Source organism: Phyllobates terribilis, unplaced genomic scaffold (genome assembly GCF_046119375.1).
Source record: "Phyllobates terribilis strain yellow unplaced genomic scaffold, ASM4611937v1 Scaffold_5__5_contigs__length_657084704, whole genome shotgun sequence".
NCBI classification, from domain to species: Eukaryota; Metazoa; Chordata; class Amphibia; order Anura; family Dendrobatidae; genus Phyllobates; species Phyllobates terribilis.
The window spans coordinates 247,333,503-247,360,611 of NW_027362765.1; positions in this window are offsets into that span (position 1 = coordinate 247,333,503).

Consider the following 27,109-nt stretch of genomic DNA (forward strand, 5'->3'; position numbering starts at 1 on the left):
GGAGACACTATTACTGTTTTTTTTTACGGCAAAAAATGCCAAAAGCAGGATAATACAGAGATTTGACCCATGGAACTGCAAAACCACAGTTCTATTTCTCTGGCCTACACTAGACTCTCTTACACAGATATATTGGTGTCTGACCAGTCAGGGAGACACTATTACTGTTTTTTTATGGCAAAAAATGCCAAAAGCAGAATAATACAGAGATTTGACGCCTGGATCTGCAAAACCACAGTTCTATTTCTCTGGCCTACACCAGACTCTTTAAAACAGATATACTGGTGTCTGACCCGTCAGAGAGACACTATTACATTTTTTTTTTCCGGCAAAAAATGCCAAAAGCAGGATAATACAGAGATTTGACCCGTGGAACTGCAAAACCACAGTTCTATTTCTCTGGCCTACACCAGACTCTTTTAAACAGATATATTGGTGTCTGACCAGTCAGGGATACACTATTACTGTTTTTTTTTACGGCAAAAAATGCCAAAAGCAAGATAATACAGAAATTTTACCCGTGGAACTGCAAAACCACAGTTCTATTTCTGTGGCCTACACCAGAATCTTTTAAACAGATATATTGGTGTCTGACCAGTCAGGGAGACACTATTACTGTTTTTTTCTACGGCAAAAAATGCCAAAAGCAGGATAATAAAGAGATTTGACCCATGGAACTGCAAAACCACAGTTCTATTTCTCTGGCCTACACTAGACTCTTTTAAACAGATATATTGGTGTCTGACCAGTCAGGGAGTCACTATTACTGTTTTTTTTTACGGCAAAAAATGCCAAAAGCAGGATAATAAAGAGATTTGACCCATGGAACTGCAAAACCACAGTTCTATTTCTCTGGCCTACACTAGACTCTCTTACACAGATATATTGGTGTCTGACCAGTCAGGGAGACACTATTACTATTTTTTTGTTACGGCAAAAAATGCCAAAAGCAGGATAAAGCAGATATTTGACCTGTGGAACTGCAAAACCACAGTTCTATTTCTCTTGCCTACACCAGACTCTTTTAAACAGATATATTGGTGTCTGACCAGTCAGGGAGACACTATTACAGTTTTTTTTTACAGCAAAAAATGCCAAAAGCAGGATAATACAAAGATTTGACCCGTTGAACTGCAAAACCACAGTTCTATTTCTCTGGCCTACACCAGACTCTTTTAAACAGATATATTGGTGTCTGACTAGTCAGGGAGACACTATTACTGTTTTTTTTTACGGCAAAAAATGCCAAAAGCTGGATAATACAGAGATTTGACCCGTGGAACTGCAAAACCACAGTTCTATTTCTCTGGCCTACACCAGACTCTTTTAAACAGATATATTGGTGTCTGAACAGTCAGGGAGACACTATTACTGTTTTTTTACGGCAAAAAATGACAAAAGCAGAATAATACAGAGATTTGACCCGTGGATCTGCAAAACCACAGTTCTTTTTCTCTGACCTACACCAGACTCTTCTAAACAGATATATTGGTGTCTGACCAGTCAGGGAGACACTATTACAGTTTTTTTTTTAGGGCAAAAAATGCCGAAAGCAGGATAAAACAGATATTTGACCTGTGGAACTGCAAAACCACAGTTCTATTTCTCTGGCCTACACCAGACTCTTTTAAACACATATATTGGTGTCTGACCAGTCAGGGAGCCACTATTACTGTTTTTTTAAAGGGAAAAAATGCGAAAAGCAGGATAATATAGAGATTTGACCCGTAGAACTGCAAAACCACAGTTCTATTTCTCTGGCCTACACCAGACTCTTTTAAACAGATATATTGGAGTCTGACCAGTCAGGGAGACACTATTACAGGTTTTTTTTACGGCAAAAAAAGCCAAAAACAGGATAGTGCAGAGATTTGACCCGTGGAACTGCCTAACCACAGTTCTATTTCTCTGGCCTACACCACACTCTTTTAAACAGATATATTGGTGTCTGACCAGTCAGGGAGACACTATTACAGTTTTTTTACGGCAAAAAATGGCAAAAGCAAGATAATACAGAAATTTTACCCGTGGAACTGCAAAACCACAGTTCTATTTCTGTGGCCTACACCAGACTCTTTTAAACAGATATATTGGTGTCTGACCAGTCAGGGAGACACTATTACTGTTTTTTTTTACGGCAAAAAATGCCAAAAGCAGGATAATACAGAGATTTGACCCATGGAACTGCAAAACCACAGTTCTATTTCTCTGGCCTACACTAGACTCTCTTACACAGATATATTGGTGTCTGACCAGTCAGGGAGACACTATTACTGTTTTTTTATGGCAAAAAATGCCAAAAGCAGAATAATACAGAGATTTGATGCCTGGATCTGCAAAACCACAGTTCTATTTCTCTGGCCTACACCAGACTCTTTAAAACAGATATACTGGTGTCTGACCAGTCAGGGAGACACTATTACATTTTTTTTTTCCGGCAAAAAATGCCAAAAGCAGGATAATACAGAGATTTAACCCGTGGAACTGCAAAACCACAGTTCTATTTCTCTGGCCTACGCCAGACTCTTTTAAACAGATATATTGGTGTCTGACCAGTCAGGGATACACTATTACTGTTTTTTTTTACGGCAAAAAATGCCAAAAGCAAGATAATACAGAAATTTTACCCGTTGAACTGCAAAACCACAGTTCTATTTCTGTGGCCTACACCAGATTCTTTTAAACAGATATATTGGTGTCTGACCAGTCAGGGAGACACTATTACTGTTTTTTTCTACGGCAAAAAATGCCAAAAGCAGGATAATAAAGAGATTTGACCCATGGAACTGCAAAACCACAGTTCTATTTCTCTGGCCTACACTAGACTCTTTTAAACAGATATATTGGTGTCTGACCAGTCAGGGAGACACTATTACTGTTTTTTTTTACGGCAAAAAATGCCAAAAGCAGGATAATAAAGAGATTTGACCCATGGAACTGCAAAACCACAGTTCTATTTCTCTGGCCTACACTAGACTCTCTTACACAGATATATTGGTGTCTGACCAGTCAGGGAGACACTATTACTATTTTTTTGTTACGGCAAAAAATGCCAAAAGCAGGATAAAGCAGATATTTGACCTGTGGAACTGCAAAACCACAGTTCTATTTCTCTGGCCTACACCAGACTCTTTTAAACAGATATATTGGTGTCTGACCAGTCAGGGAGACACTATTCCTGTTTTTTTAATGGCAAAAAATGCGAAAAGCAGGATAATACAGAGATTTGACCCGTAGAACTGCAAAACCATACTTCTATTTCTCTGGCCTACACCAGACTCTTTTAAACAGATATATTGGTGTCTGACCAGTCAGGGAGACACTATTACAGTTTTTTTACGGCAAAAAATGGCAAAAACAGGATATTGCGGAGATTTGACCCGTGGAGCTGCAAAACCACAGTTCTATTTCTCTGGCATACACCAGACTCTTTAAAACAGATATATCGGTGTCTGACCAGTCAGGGAGACACTATTACTGTTTTTTTTATGGCAAAAAATGATAAAAGCAGGATAATACAGAGATTTGACCCGTGGAACTGCAAAACCACAGTTCTATTTCTCTGGCCTACACCAGACTCTTTTAAACAGATATATTGGTGTCTGACCAGTCAGGAACGCACTATTACAGTTTTTTTTTACGGCAAAAAATACCAAAAGCAGGATAATGCAGAGATTTGACTCGTGGAACTTCAAAACCACAGTTCTATTTCTGTGGCCTACACCAGACTCTTTTAAACAGATATTTTGGTGTCTGACCAGTCAGGGAGACACTATTACTGTTTTTTTTTACGGCAAAAAATGCCAAAAGCAGGATAATACAGAGATTTGACCCGTGGAACTTCAAAACCACAGTTCTATTTCTCTGGCCTACACCAGACTCTTTTAAACAGATATATTGGTGTCTGACCAGTCAGGGAAACACTATTACTGTTTTTTTTTACGGCAAAAAATGCCAAAAGCAGGATAATAAAGAGATTTGACCCGTGGAACTTCAAAACCACAGTTCTATTTCTCTGGCCTACACCAGACTCTTTTAAACAGATATATCGGTGTCTGAACAGTCAAGGAGACACTAGTACTGTTTTTTTTACGGCAAAAAATGACAAAAGCAGAATAATACAGAGATTTGACCCGTGGATCTGCAAAACCACAGTTCTATTTCTCTGACCTACATCAGACTCTTTAAAACAGATATATTGGTGTCTGACCAGTCAGGGAGACACTATTACTGTTTTTTTAATGGGAAAAAATGCGAAAAGCAGGATAATATAGAGATTTGACCCGTAGAACTGCAAAACCACAGTTCTATTTCTCTGGCCTACACCAGACTCTTTTAAACAGATATATTGGAGTCTGACCAGACAGGGAGACACTATTACAGGTTTTTTTTACGGCAAAAAAAGCCAAAAACAGGATAGTGCAGAGATTTGACCCGTGGAACTTCCTAACCACAGTTCTATTTCTCTGGCCTACACCAGACTCTTTAAAACAGATATATTGGTGTCTGACCAGTCAGGGAGACACTATTACAGTTTTTTTACGGCAAAAAATGGCAAAAGCAAGATAATACAGAAATTTTACCCGTGGAACTACAAAACCACAGTTCTATTTCTGTGGCCTACACCAGACTCTTTTAAACAGATATATTGGTGTCTGACCAGTCAGGGAGACACTATTACTGTTTTTTTACGGCAAAAAATGCCAAAAGCTGGATAATACAGAGATTTGACCAGTAGAACTGCAAAACCACAGTTCTATTTCTCTGGCCTACACCAGACTCTTTTAAACAGATATATTGGTGTCTGACCAGTCAGGGAGACACTATTACAGTTTTTTTTACAGCAAAAAATGCCAAAAGCAGGATAATACAAAGATTTGACCCGTGGAACTGCAAAACCACAGTTCTATTTCTCTGGCCTACACCAGACTCTTTTAAACAGATATATTGGTGTCTGACTAGTCAAGGAGACACTATTACTGGTTTTTTTTACGGCAAAAAATGCCGAAAGCAGGATAAAACAGATATTTGACTTGTGGAACTGCAAAACCACAGTTCTATTTCTCTGGCCTACACCAGACTCTTTTAAACACATATATTGGTGTCTGACCAGTCAGGGAGACACTATTACTGTTTTTTTAATGGGAAAAAATGCGAAAAGCAGGATAATATAGAGATTTGACCCGTAGAACTGCAAAACCACAGTTCTATTTCTCTGGCCTACACCAGACTCTTTTAAACAGATATATTGGAGTCTGACCAGTCAGGGAGACACTATTACAGGTTTTTTTTACGGCAAAAAAAGCCAAAAACAGGATAGTGCAGAGATTTGACCCGTGGAACTGCCTAGCCACAGTTCTATTTCTCTGGCCTACACCAGACTCTTTTAAACAGATATATTGGTGTCTGACCAGTCAGGGAGACACTATTACATTTTTTTTTTTCCGGCAAAAAATGCCAAAAGCAGGATAATACAGAGATTTGACCCGTGGAACTGCAAAACCACAGTTCTATTTCTCTGGCCTACACCAGACTCTTTTAAACAGATATATTGGTGTCTGACCAGTCAGGGAGACACTATTACTGTTTTTTTTTACGGCAAAAAATGCCAAAAGCAAGATAATACAGAAATTTTACCCGTGGAACTGCAAAACCACAGTTCTATTTCTGTGGCCTACACCAGATTCTTTTAAACAGATATATTGGTGTCTGACCAGTCAGGGAGACACTATTACTGTTTTTTTCTACGGCAAAAAATGCCAAAAGCAGGATAATACAGAGATTTGACCCGTGGAACTTCAAAACCACAGTTCTATTTCTCTGGCCTACACCAGACTCTTTTAAACAGATATATTGGTGTCTGACCAGTCAGGGAGACACTATTACTATTTTTTTTTACGGCAAAAAATGCCAAAATCAGGATAATGCAGAGATTTGACCCATGGAACTGCAAAACCACAGTTCTATTTCTCTTGCCTACACTAGACGCTCTTAAACAGATATATTGGTGTCTGACCAGTCAGGGAGACACTATTACTATTTTTTTGTTACGGCAAGAAATACCAAAAGCAGGATAATACAGAGATTTGACCCGTGGAACTGCAAAACCACAGTTCTCTTTCTCTGGCCTACACCAGACTCTTTTAAACAGATATATTGGTGTCTGACCAGTCAGGGAGACACTATTACTGTTTTTTTTTATGGCAAAAAATGCCAAAAGCTGGATAATACAGAGATTTGACCAGTAGAACTGCAAAACCACAGTTCTATTTCTCTGGCCTACACCAGACTCTTTCAAACAGATATATTGGTGTCTGACCAGTCAGGGAGACACTATTACAGTTTTTTTTACAGCAAAAAATGCCAAAAGCAGGATAATACAAAGATTTGACCCATGGAACTGCAAAACCACAGTTCTATTTCTCTGACCTACACCAGACTCTTTAAAACAGATATATTGGTGTCTGACCAGTCAGGGAGACACTATTACTGTTTTTTTTACGGCAAAAAATGCCAAAAGCAGGATAATACAGAGATTTGACCTGTGGAACTGCAAAACCACAGTTCTATTTTTCTGGCCTACACCAGACTCTTTTAAACAGATATATTGGTGTCTGACCAGTCAGGGAGACACTATTACAGGTTTTTATTTACGGCAAAAAATGCCAAAAGCAGGATAAAGCAGATATTTGACCTGTGGAACTGCAAAACCACAGTTCTATTTCTCTGGCCTACACCAGACTCTTTTAAACAGATATATTGGTGTCTGACCAGTCAGGGAGACACTATTACAGTTTTTTTACAGCAAAAAATGGCAAAAACAGGATAGTGCAGAGATTTGACCCGTGGAACTGCAAAACCACAGTTCTATTTCTCTGGCATACACCAGACTCTTTAAAACAGGTATATTGGTGTCTGACCAGTCAGGGAGACACTATTACTGTTTTTTTATGGCAAAAAATGCCAAAAGCAGGATAATACAGAGATTTGACCCGTGGAACTGCAAAACCACAGTTCTATTTCTCTGGCCTACACCAGACTCTTTTAAACAGATATATTGGTGTCTGACCAGTCAGGATCACACTATTACAGTTTTTTTTTACGGGAAAAAATACCAAAAGCAGGATAATGCAGAGATTTGACTCGTGGAACTTCAAAACCACAGTTCTATTTCTGTGGCCTACACCAGACTCTTTTAAACAGATATATTGGTGTCTGACCAGTCAGGGAGACACTATTACTGTTTTTTTTTACGGCAAAAATGCCAAAAGCAGAATAATACAGAGATTTGACCCGTGGAACTTCAAAACCACAGTTCTATTTCTCTGGCCTACACCAGACTCTTTTAAACAGATATATTGGTGTCTGACCAGTCAGGGAGACACTATTACTGTTTTTTTTTACGGCAAAAAATGCCAAAATCAGGATAATGCAGAGATTTGACCCATGGAACTGCAAAACCACAGTTCTATTTCTCTGGCCTACACTAGACTCTCTTAAACAGATATATTGGTGTCTGACCAGTCAGGGAGACAATATTACTATTTTTTTGTTACGGCAAAAAATATCAAAAGCAGGATAATACAGAGATTTGACCCGTGGAACTGCAAAACCACAGTTCTCTTTCTCTGGCCTACACCAGACTCTTTTAAACAGATATATTGGTGTCTGACTAGTCAGGGAGACACTATTACTGGTTTTTATTTACGGCAAAAAATGCCGAAAGCAGGATAAAGCAGATATTTGACCTGTGGAACTGCAAAACCACAGTTCTATTTCTCTGGCCTACACCAGACTCTTTTAAACAGATATATTGGTGTCTGACCAGTCAGGGAGACACTATTACTGTTTTTTTAATGGCAAAAAATGCGAAAAGCAGGATAATACAGAGATTTGACCCATGGAACTGCAAAACCATACATCTATTTCTCTGGCCTACACCAGACTCTTTTAAACAGATATATTGGTGTCTGACCAGTCAGGGAGACACTATTACAGTTTTTTTTACGGCAAAAAATGGCAAAAACAGGATAGTGCAGAGATTTGACCCGTGGAGCTGCAAAACCACAGTTCTATTTATCTGGCATACACCAGACTCTTTAAAACAGATATATTGGTGTCTGACCAGTCAGGGAGACACTATTACTGTTTTTTTTTACGGCAAAAAATGCCAAAAGCAGGATAATAAAGAGATTTGACCCATGGAACTGCAAAACCACAGTTCTATTTCTCTGGCCTACACTAGACTCTCTTACACAGATATATTGGTGTCTGACCAGTCAGGGAGACACTATTACTATTTTTTTGTTACGGCAAAAAATGCCAAAAGCAGGATAAAGCAGATATTTGACCTGTGGAACTGCAAAACCACAGTTCTATTTCTCTTGCCTACACCAGACTCTTTTAAACAGATATATTGGTGTCTGACCAGTCAGGGAGACACTATTACAGTTTTTTTTTACAGCAAAAAATGCCAAAAGCAGGATAATACAAAGATTTGACCCGTTGAACTGCAAAACCACAGTTCTATTTCTCTGGCCTACACCAGACTCTTTTAAACAGATATATTGGTGTCTGACTAGTCAGGGAGACACTATTACTGTTTTTTTTTACGGCAAAAAATGCCAAAAGCTGGATAATACAGAGATTTGACCCGTGGAACTGCAAAACCACAGTTCTATTTCTCTGGCCTACACCAGACTCTTTTAAACAGATATATTGGTGTCTGAACAGTCAGGGAGACACTATTACTGTTTTTTTACGGCAAAAAATGACAAAAGCAGAATAATACAGAGATTTGACCCGTGGATCTGCAAAACCACAGTTCTTTTTCTCTGACCTACACCAGACTCTTCTAAACAGATATATTGGTGTCTGACCAGTCAGGGAGACACTATTACAGTTTTTTTTTTAGGGCAAAAAATGCCGAAAGCAGGATAAAACAGATATTTGACCTGTGGAACTGCAAAACCACAGTTCTATTTCTCTGGCCTACACCAGACTCTTTTAAACACATATATTGGTGTCTGACCAGTCAGGGAGCCACTATTACTGTTTTTTTAAAGGGAAAAAATGCGAAAAGCAGGATAATATAGAGATTTGACCCGTAGAACTGCAAAACCACAGTTCTATTTCTCTGGCCTACACCAGACTCTTTTAAACAGATATATTGGAGTCTGACCAGTCAGGGAGACACTATTACAGGTTTTTTTTACGGCAAAAAAAGCCAAAAACAGGATAGTGCAGAGATTTGACCCGTGGAACTGCCTAACCACAGTTCTATTTCTCTGGCCTACACCACACTCTTTTAAACAGATATATTGGTGTCTGACCAGTCAGGGAGACACTATTACAGTTTTTTTACGGCAAAAAATGGCAAAAGCAAGATAATACAGAAATTTTACCCGTGGAACTGCAAAACCACAGTTCTATTTCTGTGGCCTACACCAGACTCTTTTAAACAGATATATTGGTGTCTGACCAGTCAGGGAGACACTATTACTGTTTTTTTTTACGGCAAAAAATGCCAAAAGCAGGATAATACAGAGATTTGACCCATGGAACTGCAAAACCACAGTTCTATTTCTCTGGCCTACACTAGACTCTCTTACACAGATATATTGGTGTCTGACCAGTCAGGGAGACACTATTACTGTTTTTTTATGGCAAAAAATGCCAAAAGCAGAATAATACAGAGATTTGACGCCTGGATCTGCAAAACCACAGTTCTATTTCTCTGGCCTACACCAGACTCTTTAAAACAGATATACTGGTGTCTGACCAGTCAGGGAGACACTATTACATTTTTTTTTTCCGGCAAAAAATGCCAAAAGCAGGATAATACAGAGATTTAACCCGTGGAACTGCAAAACCACAGTTCTATTTCTCTGGCCTACACCAGACTCTTTTAAACAGATATATTGGTGTCTGACCAGTCAGGGATACACTATTACTGTTTTTTTTTACGGCAAAAAATGCCAAAAGCAAGATAATACAGAAATTTTACCCGTTGAACTGCAAAACCACAGTTCTATTTCTGTGGCCTACACCAGATTCTTTTAAACAGATATATTGGTGTCTGACCAGTCAGGGAGACACTATTACTGTTTTTTTCTACGGCAAAAAATGCCAAAAGCAGGATAATAAAGAGATTTGACCCATGGAACTGCAAAACCACAGTTCTATTTCTCTGGCCTACACTAGACTCTTTTAAACAGATATATTGGTGTCTGACCAGTCAGGGAGACACTATTACTGTTTTTTTTTACGGCAAAAAATGCCAAAAGCAGGATAATAAAGAGATTTGACCCATGGAACTGCAAAACCACAGTTCTATTTCTCTGGCCTACACTAGACTCTCTTACACAGATATATTGGTGTCTGACCAGTCAGGGAGACACTATTACTATTTTTTTGTTACGGCAAAAAATGCCAAAAGCAGGATAAAGCAGATATTTGACCTGTGGAACTGCAAAACCACAGTTCTATTTCTCTGGCCTACACCAGACTCTTTTAAACAGATATATTGGTGTCTGACCAGTCAGGGAGACACTATTCCTGTTTTTTTAATGGCAAAAAATGCGAAAAGCAGGATAATACAGAGATTTGACCCGTAGAACTGCAAAACCATACTTCTATTTCTCTGGCCTACACCAGACTCTTTTAAACAGATATATTGGTGTCTGACCAGTCAGGGAGACACTATTACAGTTTTTTTACGGCAAAAAATGGCAAAAACAGGATATTGCGGAGATTTGACCCGTGGAGCTGCAAAACCACAGTTCTATTTCTCTGGCATACACCAGACTCTTTAAAACAGATATATCGGTGTCTGACCAGTCAGGGAGACACTATTACTGTTTTTTTTATGGCAAAAAATGCCAAAAGCAGGATAATACAGAGATTTGACCCGTGGAACTGCAAAACCACAGTTCTATTTCTCTGGCCTACACCAGACTCTTTTAAACAGATATATTGGTGTCTGACCAGTCAGGGAAACACTATTACTGTTTTTTTTTACGGCAAAAAATGCCAAAAGCAGGATAATACAGAGATTTGACCCGTGGAACTTCAAAACCACAGTTCTATTTCTCTGGCCTACACCAGACTCTTTTAAACAGATATATCGGTGTCTGAACAGTCAAGGAGACACTAGTACTGTTTTTTTTACGGCAAAAAATGACAAAAGCAGAATAATACAGAGATTTGACCCGTGGATCTGCAAAACCACAGTTCTATTTCTCTGACCTACATCAGACTCTTTAAAACAGATATATTGGTGTCTGACCAGTCAGGGAGACACAATTACAGGGGTTTTTTTACGGCAAAAAATGCCGAAAGCAGGATAAAACAGATATTTGACCTGTGGAACTGCAAAACCACAGTTCTATTTCTCTGGCCTACACCAGACTCTTTTAAACACATATATTGGTGTCTGACCAGTCAGGGAGACACTATTACTGTTTTTTTAATGGGAAAAAATGCGAAAAGCAGGATAATATAGAGATTTGACCCGTAGAACTGCAAAACCACAGTTCTATTTCTCTGGCCTACACCAGACTCTTTTAAACAGATATATTGGAGTCTGACCAGACAGGGAGACACTATTACAGGTTTTTTTTACGGCAAAAAAAGCCAAAAACAGGATAGTGCAGAGATTTGACCCGTGGAACTTCCTAACCACAGTTCTATTTCTCTGGCCTACACCAGACTCTTTAAAACAGATATATTGGTGTCTGACCAGTCAGGGAGACACTATTACAGTTTTTTTACGGCAAAAAATGGCAAAAGCAAGATAATACAGAAATTTTACCCGTGGAACTACAAAACCACAGTTCTATTTCTGTGGCCTACACCAGACTCTTTTAAACAGATATATTGGTGTCTGACCAGTCAGGGAGACACTATTACTGTTTTTTTACGGCAAAAAATGCCAAAAGCTGGATAATACAGAGATTTGACCAGTAGAACTGCAAAACCACAGTTCTATTTCTCTGGCCTACACCAGACTCTTTTAAACAGATATATTGGTGTCTGACCAGTCAGGGAGACACTATTACAGTTTTTTTTACAGCAAAAAATGCCAAAAGCAGGATAATACAAAGATTTGACCCGTGGAACTGCAAAACCACAGTTCTATTTCTCTGGCCTACACCAGACTCTTTTAAACAGATATATTGGTGTCTGACTAGTCAAGGAGACACTATTACTGGTTTTTTTTACGGCAAAAAATGCCGAAAGCAGGATAAAACAGATATTTGACTTGTGGAACTGCAAAACCACAGTTCTATTTCTCTGGCCTACACCAGACTCTTTTAAACACATATATTGGTGTCTGACCAGTCAGGGAGACACTATTACTGTTTTTTTAATGGGAAAAAATGCGAAAAGCAGGATAATATAGAGATTTGACCCGTAGAACTGCAAAACCACAGTTCTATTTCTCTGGCCTACACCAGACTCTTTTAAACAGATATATTGGAGTCTGACCAGTCAGGGAGACACTATTACAGGTTTTTTTTACGGCAAAAAAAGCCAAAAACAGGATAGTGCAGAGATTTGACCCGTGGAACTGCCTAGCCACAGTTCTATTTCTCTGGCCTACACCAGACTCTTTTAAACAGATATATTGGTGTCTGACCAGTCAGGGAGACACTATTACATTTTTTTTTTTCCGGCAAAAAATGCCAAAAGCAGGATAATACAGAGATTTGACCCGTGGAACTGCAAAACCACAGTTCTATTTCTCTGGCCTACACCAGACTCTTTTAAACAGATATATTGGTGTCTGACCAGTCAGGGAGACACTATTACTGTTTTTTTTTACGGCAAAAAATGCCAAAAGCAAGATAATACAGAAATTTTACCCGTGGAACTGCAAAACCACAGTTCTATTTCTGTGGCCTACACCAGATTCTTTTAAACAGATATATTGGTGTCTGACCAGTCAGGGAGACACTATTACTGTTTTTTTCTACGGCAAAAAATGCCAAAAGCAGGATAATACAGAGATTTGACCCGTGGAACTTCAAAACCACAGTTCTATTTCTCTGGCCTACACCAGACTCTTTTAAACAGATATATTGGTGTCTGACCAGTCAGGGAGACACTATTACTATTTTTTTTTACGGCAAAAAATGCCAAAATCAGGATAATGCAGAGATTTGACCCATGGAACTGCAAAACCACAGTTCTATTTCTCTGGCCTACACTAGACGCTCTTAAACAGATATATTGGTGTCTGACCAGTCAGGGAGACACTATTACTATTTTTTTGTTACGGCAAGAAATACCAAAAGCAGGATAATACAGAGATTTGACCCGTGGAACTGCAAAACCACAGTTCTCTTTCTCTGGCCTACACCAGACTCTTTTAAACAGATATATTGGTGTCTGACCAGTCAGGGAGACACTATTACTGTTTTTTTTTATGGCAAAAAATGCCAAAAGCTGGATAATACAGAGATTTGACCAGTAGAACTGCAAAACCACAGTTCTATTTCTCTGGCCTACACCAGACTCTTTCAAACAGATATATTGGTGTCTGACCAGTCAGGGAGACACTATTACAGTTTTTTTTACAGCAAAAAATGCCAAAAGCAGGATAATACAAAGATTTGACCCATGGAACTGCAAAACCACAGTTCTATTTCTCTGACCTACACCAGACTCTTTAAAACAGATATATTGGTGTCTGACCAGTCAGGGAGACACTATTACTGTTTTTTTTACGGCAAAAAATGCCAAAAGCAGGATAATACAGAGATTTGACCTGTGGAACTGCAAAACCACAGTTCTATTTTTCTGGCCTACACCAGACTCTTTTAAACAGATATATTGGTGTCTGACCAGTCAGGGAGACACTATTACAGGTTTTTATTTACGGCAAAAAATGCCAAAAGCAGGATAAAGCAGATATTTGACCTGTGGAACTGCAAAACCACAGTTCTATTTCTCTGGCCTACACCAGACTCTTTTAAACAGATATATTGGTGTCTGACCAGTCAGGGAGACACTATTACAGTTTTTTTACAGCAAAAAATGGCAAAAACAGGATAGTGCAGAGATTTGACCCGTGGAACTGCAAAACCACAGTTCTATTTCTCTGGCATACACCAGACTCTTTAAAACAGGTATATTGGTGTCTGACCAGTCAGGGAGACACTATTACTGTTTTTTTATGGCAAAAAATGCCAAAAGCAGGATAATACAGAGATTTGACCCGTGGAACTGCAAAACCACAGTTCTATTTCTCTGGCCTACACCAGACTCTTTTAAACAGATATATTGGTGTCTGACCAGTCAGGATCACACTATTACAGTTTTTTTTTACGGGAAAAAATACCAAAAGCAGGATAATGCAGAGATTTGACTCGTGGAACTTCAAAACCACAGTTCTATTTCTGTGGCCTACACCAGACTCTTTTAAACAGATATATTGGTGTCTGACCAGTCAGGGAGACACTATTACTGTTTTTTTTTACGGCAAAAATGCCAAAAGCAGAATAATACAGAGATTTGACCCGTGGAACTTCAAAACCACAGTTCTATTTCTCTGGCCTACACCAGACTCTTTTAAACAGATATATTGGTGTCTGACCAGTCAGGGAGACACTATTACTGTTTTTTTTTACGGCAAAAAATGCCAAAATCAGGATAATGCAGAGATTTGACCCATGGAACTGCAAAACCACAGTTCTATTTCTCTGGCCTACACTAGACTATCTTAAACAGATATATTGGTGTCTGACCAGTCAGGGAGACAATATTACTATTTTTTTGTTACGGCAAAAAATATCAAAAGCAGGATAATACAGAGATTTGACCCGTGGAACTGCAAAACCACAGTTCTCTTTCTCTGGCCTACACCAGACTCTTTTAAACAGATATATTGGTGTCTGACTAGTCAGGGAGACACTATTACTGGTTTTTATTTACGGCAAAAAATGCCGAAAGCAGGATAAAGCAGATATTTGACCTGTGGAACTGCAAAACCACAGTTCTATTTCTCTGGCCTACACCAGACTCTTTTAAACAGATATATTGGTGTCTGACCAGTCAGGGAGACACTATTACTGTTTTTTTAATGGCAAAAAATGCGAAAAGCAGGATAATACAGAGATTTGACCCATGGAACTGCAAAACCATACATCTATTTCTCTGGCCTACACCAGACTCTTTTAAACAGATATATTGGTGTCTGACCAGTCAGGGAGACACTATTACAGTTTTTTTTACGGCAAAAAATGGCAAAAACAGGATAGTGCAGAGATTTGACCCGTGGAGCTGCAAAACCACAGTTCTATTTATCTGGCATACACCAGACTCTTTAAAACAGATATATTGGTGTCTGACCAGTCAGGGAGACACTATTACTGTTTTTTTTTACGGCAAAAAATGCCAAAAGCAGGATAATACAGAGATTTGACCCATGGAACTGCAAAACCACAGTTCTATTTCTCTGGCCTACACTAGACTCTCTTACACAGATATATTGGTGTCTGACCAGTCAGGGAGACACTATTACTATTTTTTTTTACGGCAAAAAATGCCAAAAGCAGGATAATACAGAGATTTGACCCGTGGAACTGCAAAACCACAGTTCTATTTCTCTGGCCTACACCAGACACTTTTAAACAGATATATTGGTCTCTGACCAGTCAGGGAGACACTATTACTGTTTTTTTACGGCAAAAAATGCCAAAAGCAGGATAATTCAGAGATTTGACCCGTGGAACTGCAAAACCACAGTGCTATTTCTCTGGCCTACACCAGACTCTTTTAAACAGATATATTGGTGTCTGACCAGTTAGGGAGACACTATTACTGTTTTTTTTTATGGGAAAAAATGCCAAAAGCAGGATAATACAGAGATTTGACCCGTGGAACTGCAAAACCACAGTTCTATTTCTCTGGCCTACACCAGACTCTTTTAAACAGATATATTGGTGTCTGACCAGTCAGGGAGACACTATTACTGTTTTTTACAGCAAAAAATGACAAAAGCAGAATAATACAGAGATTTGACCCGTGGATCTGCAAAACCACAGTTCTATTTCTCTGGCCTACACCAGACTCTTTAAAACAGATATACTGGTGTCTGAACAGTCAGGGAGACACTATTACAGTTTTTTTTTTACGGCAAGAAATGCCGAAAGCAGGATAAAGCAGATATTTGACCTGTGGAACTGCAAAACCACAGTTCTATTTCTCTGGCCTACACCAGACTCTTTTAAACAGATATATTTGTGTCTGACCAGTCAGGGAGACACTATTACTGTTTTTTTAATGGCAAAAAATGCGAAAACCAGGATAATACAGAGATTTGACCCGTAGAACTGCAAAACCACACTTCTATTTCTCTGGCCTACACCAGACTCTTTTAAACAGATATATTGGTGTCTGACCAGTCAGGGAGACACTATTACAGGTTTTTTTTATGGCAAAAAATGGCAAAAACAGGATAGTGAAGAGATTTGACCCGTGGAACTGCAAAACCACAGTTCTATTTCTCTGGCATACACCAGACTCTTTAAAACAGATATATTGGTGTCTGACCAGTCAGGGAGACACTATTACTGTTTTTTTTTACGGCAAAAAATGCCAAAAGCAGGATAATACAGAGATTTGACCCATGGAACTGCAAAACCACAGTTCTATTTCTCTGGCCTACACTAGACTCTTTTAAACAGATATATTGGTGTCTGACCAGTCAGGGAGACACTATTACTGTTTTTTTTTACGGCAAAAAATCCCAAAAGCAGGATAATACAGAGATTTGTCCCGAGGAACTGCAAAACCATAGTTCTATTTCTCTGGCCTACACCACAGTCTTTTAAACAGATATATTGGTGTCTGACCAGTCAGGAAGACACTATTACAGTTTTTTTTTACGGCAAAAAATGCCAAAAGCAGGATAATGCAGAGATTTGACCCGTGGAACTTCAAAACCACAGTTCCATTTCTCTGGCGTACACCAGACTCTTTTAAACAGATATATTGGTGTCTGACCTGTCAGGGAGACACTATTACTGTTTTTTTTTACGGCAAAAAATGCCAAAAGCAAGATAATACAGAAATTTTACCCATGGAACTGTAAAACCACAGTTCTATTTCTCTGGCCTACACCAGACTCTTTTAAACAGATATATTGGTGTCTGACCAGTCAGGGAGACACTATTACTGTTTTTTTTTACGGCAAAAAATCCCAAAAGCAGGATAATACAGAGATTTGTCCCGTGGAACTGCAAAACCATAGTTCTATTTCTCTGGCCTACACCAGACTCTTTTAAACAGATATATTGGTGTCTGACCAGTCAGGGAGACACTATTACAGTTTTTTTACGGCAAAAAATGGCAAAAGCAAGATAATACAGAAATTTTACCCGTGGAACTGCAAAACCACAGTTCTATTTCTGTGGCCTACACCAGACTCTTTTAAACAGATATATTGGTGTCTGACCAGTCAGGGAGACACTATTACTGTTTTTTTTACGGCAAAAAATGCCAAAAGCAGAATAATACAGAGATTTGACGCCTGGATCTGCAAAACCACAGTTCTATTTCTCTGGCCTACACCAGACTCTTTAAAACAGATATATTGGTGTCTGACCAGTCAGGGAGACACTATTACAGGTTTTTTTTTACGGCAAAAAATGCCGAAAGCAGGATAAAGCAGATATTTGACCTGTGAAACTGCAAAACCACAGTTCTATTTCTCTGGCCTACACCAGACTCTTTTAAACAGATATATTGGTGTCTGACCAGTCAGAGAGACGCTATTACAGTTTTTTTTACAGCAAAAAATGCCAAAAGCAGGATAATACAGAGATTTGACCCGTGGAAATTCAAAACCACAGTTCTATTTCTCTGGACTACACCAGACTCTTTTAAACAGATATATTGGTGTCTGACCAGTCAGGGAGACACTATTACTGTTTTTTTTACGGCAAAAAATGCCAAAATCAGGATAATACAGAGATTTGACCCATGGAACTGCAAAACCACAGTTCTATTTCTCTGGCCTACACTAGACTCTTTTAAACAGATATATTGGTGTCTGACCAGTCAGGGAGACACTATTACAGTTTTTTTTACGGCAAAAAATGCCAAAAGCAGGATAATACAGAGATTTGACCCGTGGAACTGCAAACCCACAGTTCTATTTCTCTGGCCTACACCAGACTCGTTTAAACAGATATATTGGTGTCTGACCAGTCAGGGAGACACTATTACATTTTTTTTTGACGGCAAAAAATGCCAAAAGCAGGATAATACAGAGATTTGACCCGTGGAACTGCAAAACCACAGTACTATTTCTCTGGCCTACACCAGACTCTTTTAAACAGATATATTGGTGTCTGACCAGTCAGGGAGACACTATTACTGTTTTTTTTTACGGCAAAAAATGCCAAAATCAGGATAATGCAGAGATTTGACCCATGGAACTGCAAAACCACAGTTCTATTTCTCTGGCCTACACTAGACTCTCTTAAACAGATATATTGGTGTCTGACCAGTCAGGGAGACACTATTACTATTTTTTTGTTACGGCAAAAAATACCAAAAGCAGGATAATACAGAGATTTGACCCGTGGAACTGCAAAACCACAGTTCTCTTTCTCTGGCCTACACCAGACTCTTTTAAACAGATATATTGGTGTCTGACCAGTCAGGGAGACACTATTACAGGTTTTTATTTACGGCAAAAAATGCCGAAAGCAGAATAAAGCAGATATTTGACCTGTGGAACTGCAAAACCACAGTTCTATTTCTCTGGCCTACACCAGACTCTTTTAAACAGATATATTGGTGTCTGACCAGTCAGGGAGACACTATTACTGTTTTTTTAATGGCAAAAAATGCGAAAAGCAGGATAATACAGAGATTTGACCCATGGAACTGCAAAACCATACTTCTATTTCTCTGGCCTACACCAGACTCTTTTAAACAGATATATTGGTGTCTGACCAGTCAGGGAGACACTATTACAGTTTTTTTTACGGCAAAAAATGGCAAAAACAGGATAGTGCAGAGATTTGACCCGTGGAGCTGCAAAACCACAGTTCTATTTATCTGGCATACACCAGACTCTTTAAAACAGATATATTGGTGTCTGACCAGTCAGGGAGACACTATTACTGTTTTTTTTTACGGCAAAAAATGCCAAAAGCAGGATAATACAGAGATTTGACCCATGGAACTGCAAAACCACAGTTCTATTTCTCTGGCCTACACTAGACTCTCTTACACAGATATATTGGTGTCTGACCAGTCAGGGAGACACTATTACTATTTTTTTTTACGGCAAAAAATGCCAAAAGCAGGATAATACAGAGATTTGACCCGTGGAACTGCAAAACCACAGTTCTATTTCTCTGGCCTACACCAGACTCTTTTAAACAGATATATTGGTCTCTGACCAGTCAGGGAGACACTATTACTGTTTTTTTACGGCAAAAAATGCCAAAAGCAGGATAATTCAGAGATTTGACCCGTGGAACTGCAAAACCACAGTGCTATTTCTCTGGCCTACACCAGACTCTTTTAAACAGATATATTGGTGTCTGACCAGTTAGGGAGACACTATTACTGTTTTTTTTTATGGGAAAAAACGCCAAAAGCAGGATAATACAGAGATTTGACCCGTGGAACTGCAAAACCACAGTTCTATTTCTCTGGCCTACACCAGACTCTTTTAAACAGATATATTGGTGTCTTACCAGTCAGGAAGACACTATTACAGGTTTTTTTTTTACAGCAAAAAATGCCAAAAGCAGGGTAATGCAGAGATTTGACCAGTGGAACTGCAAAACCACAGTTCTATTTCTCTGTTCTACACCAGACTCTTTTAAACAGATATATTGGTGTCTGACCAGTCAGGGAATCACTATTACTGTTTTTTTTTTCGGGCAAAAAATGCCAAAAGCAGGATAATACAGAGATTTGACCCGTGGAACTGCAAAACCACAGTTCTATTTCTCTGGCCTACACCAGACTCTTTTAAACAGATATATTGGTGTCTGAAAAGTCAGGGAGACACTATTACTGTTTTTTACAGCAAAAAATGACAAAAGCAGAATAATACAGAGATTTGACCCGTGGATCTGCAAAACCACAGTTCTATTTCTCTGGCCTACACCAGACTCTTTAAAACAGATATACTGGTGTCTGAACAGTCAGGGAGACACTATTACAGGTTTTTTTTTACGGCAAGAAATGCCGAAAGCAGGATAAAGCAGATATTTGACCTGTGGAACTGCAAAACCACAGTTCTATTTCTCTGGCCTACACCAGACTCTTTTAAACAGATATATTTGTGTCTGACCAGTCAGGGAGACACTATTACTGTTTTTTTAATGGCAAAAAATGCGAAAACCAGGATAATACAGAGATTTGACCCGTAGAACTGCAAAACCACACTTCTATTTCTCTGGCCTACACCAGACTCTTTTAAACAGATATATTGGTGTCTGATCAGTCAGGGAGACACTATTACAGGTTTTTTTTATGGCAAAAAATGGCAAAAACAGGATAGTGAAGAGATTTGACCCGTGGAACTGCAAAACCACAGTTCTATTTCTCTGGCATACACCAGACTCTTTAAAACAGATATATTGGTGTCTGACCAGTCAGGGAGACACTATAACTGTTTTTTTATGGCAAAAAATGCCAAAAGCAGGATAATACACATATTTAACCCGTGGAACTGCAAAACCACAGTTCTATTTCTCCGGCCTACACCAGACTCTTTTAAACAGATATATTGGTGTCTGACCAGTCAGGGAGACACTATTACTGTTTTTTTTACGGCAAAAAATCCCAAAAGCAGGATAATACAGAGATTTGTCCCCAGGAACTGCAAAACCATAGTTCTATTTCTCTGGCCTACACCACAGTCTTTTAAACAGATATATTGGTGTCTGACCAGTCAGGAAGACACTATTACAGTTTTTTTTTACGGCAAAAAATGCCAAAAGCAGGATAATGCAGAGATTTGACCCGTGGAACTTCAAAACCACAGTTCCATTTCTGTGGCGTACACCAGACTCTTTTAAACAGATATATTGGTGTCTGACCAGTCAGGGAGACACTATTACTGTTTTTTTTTACGGCAAAAAATGCCAAAAGCAAGATAATACAGAAATTTTACCCATGGAACTGTAAAACCACAGTTCTATTTCTCTGGCCTACACCAGACTCTTTTAAACAGATATATTGGTGTCTGACCAGTCAGGGAGACACTATTACTGTTTTTTTTTACGGCAAAAAATCCCAAAAGCAGGATAATACAGAGATTTGTCCCGTGGAACTGCAAAACCATAGTTCTATTTCTCTGGCCTACACCAGACTCTTTTAAACAGATATATTGGTGTCTGACCAGTCAGGGAGACACTATTACAGTTTTTTTACGGCAAAAAATGGCAAAAGCAAGATAATACAGAAATTTTACCCGTGGAACTGCAAAACCACAGTTCTATTTCTGTGGCCTACACCAGACTCTTTTAAACAGATATATTGGTGTCTGACCAGTCAGGGAGACACTATTACAGTTTCTTTCTGCGGCAAAAAATGCCAAAAGCAGGATAATACAGAGATTTGACCCGTGGAACTTCAAAACCACAGTTCTATTTCTCTGGCCTACAGCAGACTCTTTTAAACAGATATATTGGTGTCTGACCAGTCAGGGAGACACTATTACTGTTTTTTTTTACGGCAAAAAATGCCAAAAGCAGGATAATACAGAGATTTGACCCATGGAACTGCAAAACCACAGTTCTATTTCTCTGGCCTACACTAGACTCTCTTACACAGATATATTGGTGTCTGATCAGTCAGGGAGACACTATTACAATTTTTTTTACGGCAAAAAATGCCAAAAGCAGGATAATACAGAGATTTGACCAGTGGAACTGCAAAACCACAGTTCTATTTCTGTGGCCTACACCAGACTCTTTTAAACAGATATATTGGTGTCTGACCAGTCAGGGAGACACTATTACTGTTTTTTTTACGGCAAAAAATGCCAAAAGCAGAATAATACAGAGATTTGACGCCTGGATCTGCAAAACCACAGTTCTATTTCTCTGGCCTACACCAGACTCTTTAAAACAGATATATTGGTGTCTGACCAGTCAGGGAGACACTATTACAGGTTTTTTTTTACAGCAAAAAATACCGAAAGCAGGATAAAGCAGATATTTGACCTGTGAAACTGCAAAACCACAGTTCTATTTCTCTGGCCTACACCAGACTCTTTTAAACAGATATATTGGTGTCTGACCAGTCAGGGAGACACTATTACAATTTTTTTTTAATAGTAAAAAATTCCAAAAGCAGGATAATACAGAGATTTGACCCGTGGAACTGCAAAACCACAGTTCTATTTCTCTGGCCTACACCAGACTCTTTTAAACAGATATATTGGTGTCTGACCAGTCAGGGAAACACTATTACTGTTTTTTTTACGGCAAAAAATGCCAAAAGCAGGATAATACAGAGATTTGACACGTGGAACTGTAAAACCACAGTTCTATTTCTCTGGACTACACCAGACTCTTTTAAACAGATATATTGGTGTCTGACCAGTCAGGGAGACACTATTACAGGTTTTTTTATGGCAAAAAATGGCAAAAGCAGGATAATGCAGAGATTTGACCCGTGGAACTGCAAAGCCACAGTTCTATTTCCCTGGCCTACACCAGACTCTTTTAAACAGATATATTGGTGTCTGACCAGTCAGGGAGACACTATTGCAGTTTTTTTTTCCGGCAAAAAATGCCAAAAGCAGGATAATACAGAGATTTGACCCCTGGAACTGCAAAACCACAGTTCTATTTCTCTGGCCTACACCAGACTCTTTTAAACAGATATATTGGTGTCTGACCAGTCAGGGAGACACTATTACAGGTTTTTTTTTACGCCAAAAAAATGGCAAAATCAAGATAATACAGAGATTTTACCTGTGTAACTGCAAAACCATAGTTTTTTTTCTCTGGCCTACACCAGACTCTTTTAAACAGATATATTGGTGTCTGACCAGTCAGGGAGACACTATTACAGTTTTTTTTCACGGCAAAAAATGCCAAAAGCAGGATAATACAGAGATTTGACCCGTGAAACTGCAAAACCACTGTAACGCACGCGCCCGGACTGACTGGCGTGTGCGTGTTTAGTGATTCCACTGTGCCATGAACCGTAGAGTGCCTGGAGCGGCGTAACTAAGTATCTGCCCGATCCGACTAAGGTCGCACGACGGCATACGACGCCAGTGCACCAGGGAGGAACCGAGGAGACGGACCAGGTGCTACTCCAGGTAAGACCCTGGCACGGCTGTTGACCCACACAGGGGAATACTGGAACAGGCATGTTAGACTGGCGCAAAGACTGCTGGGTATAGGCAGACACGACTGGAATGCAGACGGGTGGATGCTGGCGAGCACGACTGGTATACAGGCAGGGAGGTACTGGCTGGTATGACAGGTTGGAGCACAGTGTGGATAGGACCCAGTTCAGACTGGGCCTCTGGAACAGAACCGCAGATGCGGTGGACAAACACAGCAGAGTGAGACCGCCCGGAGCGGCGAGCAAGAGCAAAGCAAGACGAGACCTCCAGTAGCGGTGAGCGAAAGTAGAGCAGGACAAGGCCGCCTGGAGCGGTGGGCAAAGGGTCAGAGCAGAGCGAGACTGCCGGAGCAGTGAGCAAGGAGTCAGAGCAGAGCGAGACTGCCGGAGCAGTGAGCAAAGGAGTAAGAGCAGAGCAAAACTGCCGGAGCAGTGAGCAAAGGAGTAAGAGCAGAGCGAGACTGACGGAGCAGTGAGCAAAGGGTCAGAGCAGAGCGAGACTGCCGGAGCAGTGAGCAAAGGGTCAGAGCAGAGCAAAACTGCCGGAGCAGTGAGCAAAGGGTCAGAGCAGAGCGAGACTGCTGGAGCAATGAGCAAAGGGTCAGAGCAGAGCGAGACTGCCAGAGCAGTGAGCAAAGGGTCAGAGCAGAGCGAGACTGCCGGAGCAGTGAGCAAAGGGTCAGAGCAGAGCGAGACTGCCGGAGCAGTGAGCAAAGGGTCAGAGCGGAGCGAGACTGCCGGAGCAGTGAGCAAAGGGTAAGAGCGGAGCAAGACTGCCGGAGCAGTGAACAAAGGGTCAGAGCGGAGCGAGACTGCTGGAGCAGTGAGCAAAGGGTCAGAGCAGGCTAGAACCGCCGGAGCGGTGAGCAAAGGCAGAGCAGGCTAGAACCGCCGGAGCGGTGAACAAGGCAGAGCAGGCTAGAACCGCCGGAGCGGTGAGCAAGGCAGAGCAGGGGGGACAGGGCTCTGTTCACAAGGAACAGACAGGAAGGGAAAGGCAGAACCAGATACCCACAGGGTACTTGCAGTGAAGTAGCGAGTGGACCACAAACTCACAAACGGAAGTACAGCGACAACGAGCAGGAGAAGGTACGGAATAAGATTCTGCAGGAAAAGGGAAGGCACGGACTTAGAGGAAAACAGGTAACAGGCTAGGAGAGTATTCAGACAAGAACAGGCACAGCAGCAAGATACAGGAACGGTTCTAGGTATGCGGCCCCTAGAAGGCAGAACGAACAGGCTAGGAGCGTGTTCAGACAGGAACAGGAAAGATACAGGAACGGGTCTAGGTATGAGGCCCCTAGAAGGCGGAAAGAACAGGCTAGGAGCGTGTTCACACTGGTCTGGAAATACAGCCTCCAGGATAGGCAGAAGACAACAGACTAGAAGATAGTACAGACAGGACACAGTTCAGACACGGGAACTGATACAGCAAGACAGGAAACATAGACAGGACCTGGCACGTCAGTGACAGAAGCCAACTGACAGAACACAATGCTCAAGCAGGGTATCTTGGGAGGAGCTGGGTTAAATACCAGGTGACAGACAGCAATAGGCTGAGGACGCATCAGGGGTGTGTCAGCAGCAGGTACAAGAAACAGGAAGTGATCGGGCACCGCCCTTAAGCAGCAGAAACAGAGGTAAGCAGACAGCATGGAGGGAAGCCAGGCTAGCAGACTGGACTCGAGATCAAGTGCACGCTCTTGCACAGTGGGAGATGGACCACTATGCAAGGACGCCACCAGGTATGTTACAACCACAGTTCTATTTCTCTGGCCTACACCAGACTCTTTTAAACAGATATATTGGTGTCTGACCAGTCAGGGAGACACTATTACAGTTTTTTTTACGGCAAAAAATGCAAAAAGCAGGATAATACAGAGATTTGACCCGTGGAACTGCAAAACCACAGTTCTATTTCTCTGGCCTACACCAGACTCTTTTAAACAGATATATTGGTGTCTGACCAGTCAGGGAGACACTATTACAGTTTTTTTTTACGTCAAAAAATGCCAAAAGCAGGATAATGCAGAGATTTGACCCGTGGAGCTGCAAAACCACAGTTCTATTTCTCTGGCCTACACCAGACTCTTTTAAACAGATATATTGGTGTCTGACCAGTCAGGGAGACACTATTACAGTTTTTTTTGATGGCACGAAATGCCAAAAGCAGGATAATACAGAGATTTGACCCGTGGAACTGCAAAACCACAGTTCTATTTCTCTGGCCTACACCAGACTCTTTTAAACAGATATATTGGTGTCTGACCAGTCAGGGAGACACTATTACAGGTTTTTTTTACAGCAAAAAATGCTAAAAGCAGGATAATACAGAGATTTGACCTGTGGAACTGCAAAACCACAGTTATATTTCTCTGGCCTACACCAGACTCTTTTAAACAGATATATTGGTGTCTGACCAGTCAGGGAGACACTATTACTGTTTTTTTTACGGCAAAAAATGCCAAAAGCTGGATAATACAGAGATTTGACCCGTGGAACTGCAAAACCACAGTTCTATTTCTCTGACCTGCACCAGACTCTTTTAAACAGATATATTGGTGTCTGACCAGTCAGGGAGACACTATTACAGTTTTTTTTACTGCAAAAAATGCCAAAAGCAGGATAATACAGAGATTTGACCCGTGGAACTGCAAAACCACAGTTCTATTTCTCTGGCCTACACCTGACTCTTTTAAACGGATATATTGGTGTCTGACCAGTCAGGGAGACACTATTACAGTTTTTTTTTCCGGCAAAAAAATGGCAAAATCAGGATAATACAGAGATTTTACCTGTGTAACTGCAAAACCACAGTTCTATTTCTCTGGCCTACACCAGACTCTATTAAACAGATATATTGGTGTCGGACCAGTCAGGGAGACACTATTACTGTTTTTTTTGATGGCACAAAATGCCAAAAGCAGGATAATACAGAGATTTGACCCGTGGAACTGCAAAACCACAGTTCTATTTCTCTGGCCTACACCAGACTCTTTTAAACAGATATATTGGTGTCTGACCAGTCAGGGAGACACTATTACAGTTTTTTTTTATAGCAAAAAATGCTAAAAGAAGGATAATACAGAGATTTGACCCGTGGAACTGCAAAACCACAGTTCTATTTCTCTGGCCTGCACCAGACTCTTTTAAACAGATATATTGGTGTCTGACCAGTCAGGGAGACACTATTACAGTTTTTTTTGATGGCACGAAATGCCAAAAGCAGGATAATACAGAAATTTTACCCGTGGAACTGCAAAACCACAGTTCTATTTCTGTGGCCTACACCAGACTCTTCTAAACAGATATATTGGTGTCTGACCAGTCAGGGAGACACTATTACTGTTTTTTTTTACGGCAAAAAATGCCAAAAGCAAGATAATACAGAAATTTTACCCGTGGAACTGCAAAACCACAGTTCTATTTCTCTGGCCTACACCAGACTCTTTTAAACAGATATATTGGTGTCTGACCAGTCAGGGAGACACTATTACAATTTTTTTTTACGGTAAAAAATGCCAAAAGCAGGATAATACAGATATTTGACCCTGTGGAACTGCAAAACCACAGTTCTATTTCTCTGGCCTACACCAGACTCGTTTAAACAGATATATTGGTGTCTGACTAGTCAGGGAGACACTATTACATTTTTTTTTCCGGCAAAAAATGCCAAAAGCAGGATAATACAGAGATTTGACCCGTGGAACTGCAAAACCACAGTTCTATTTCTGTGGCCTACACCAGATTCTTTTAAACAGATATA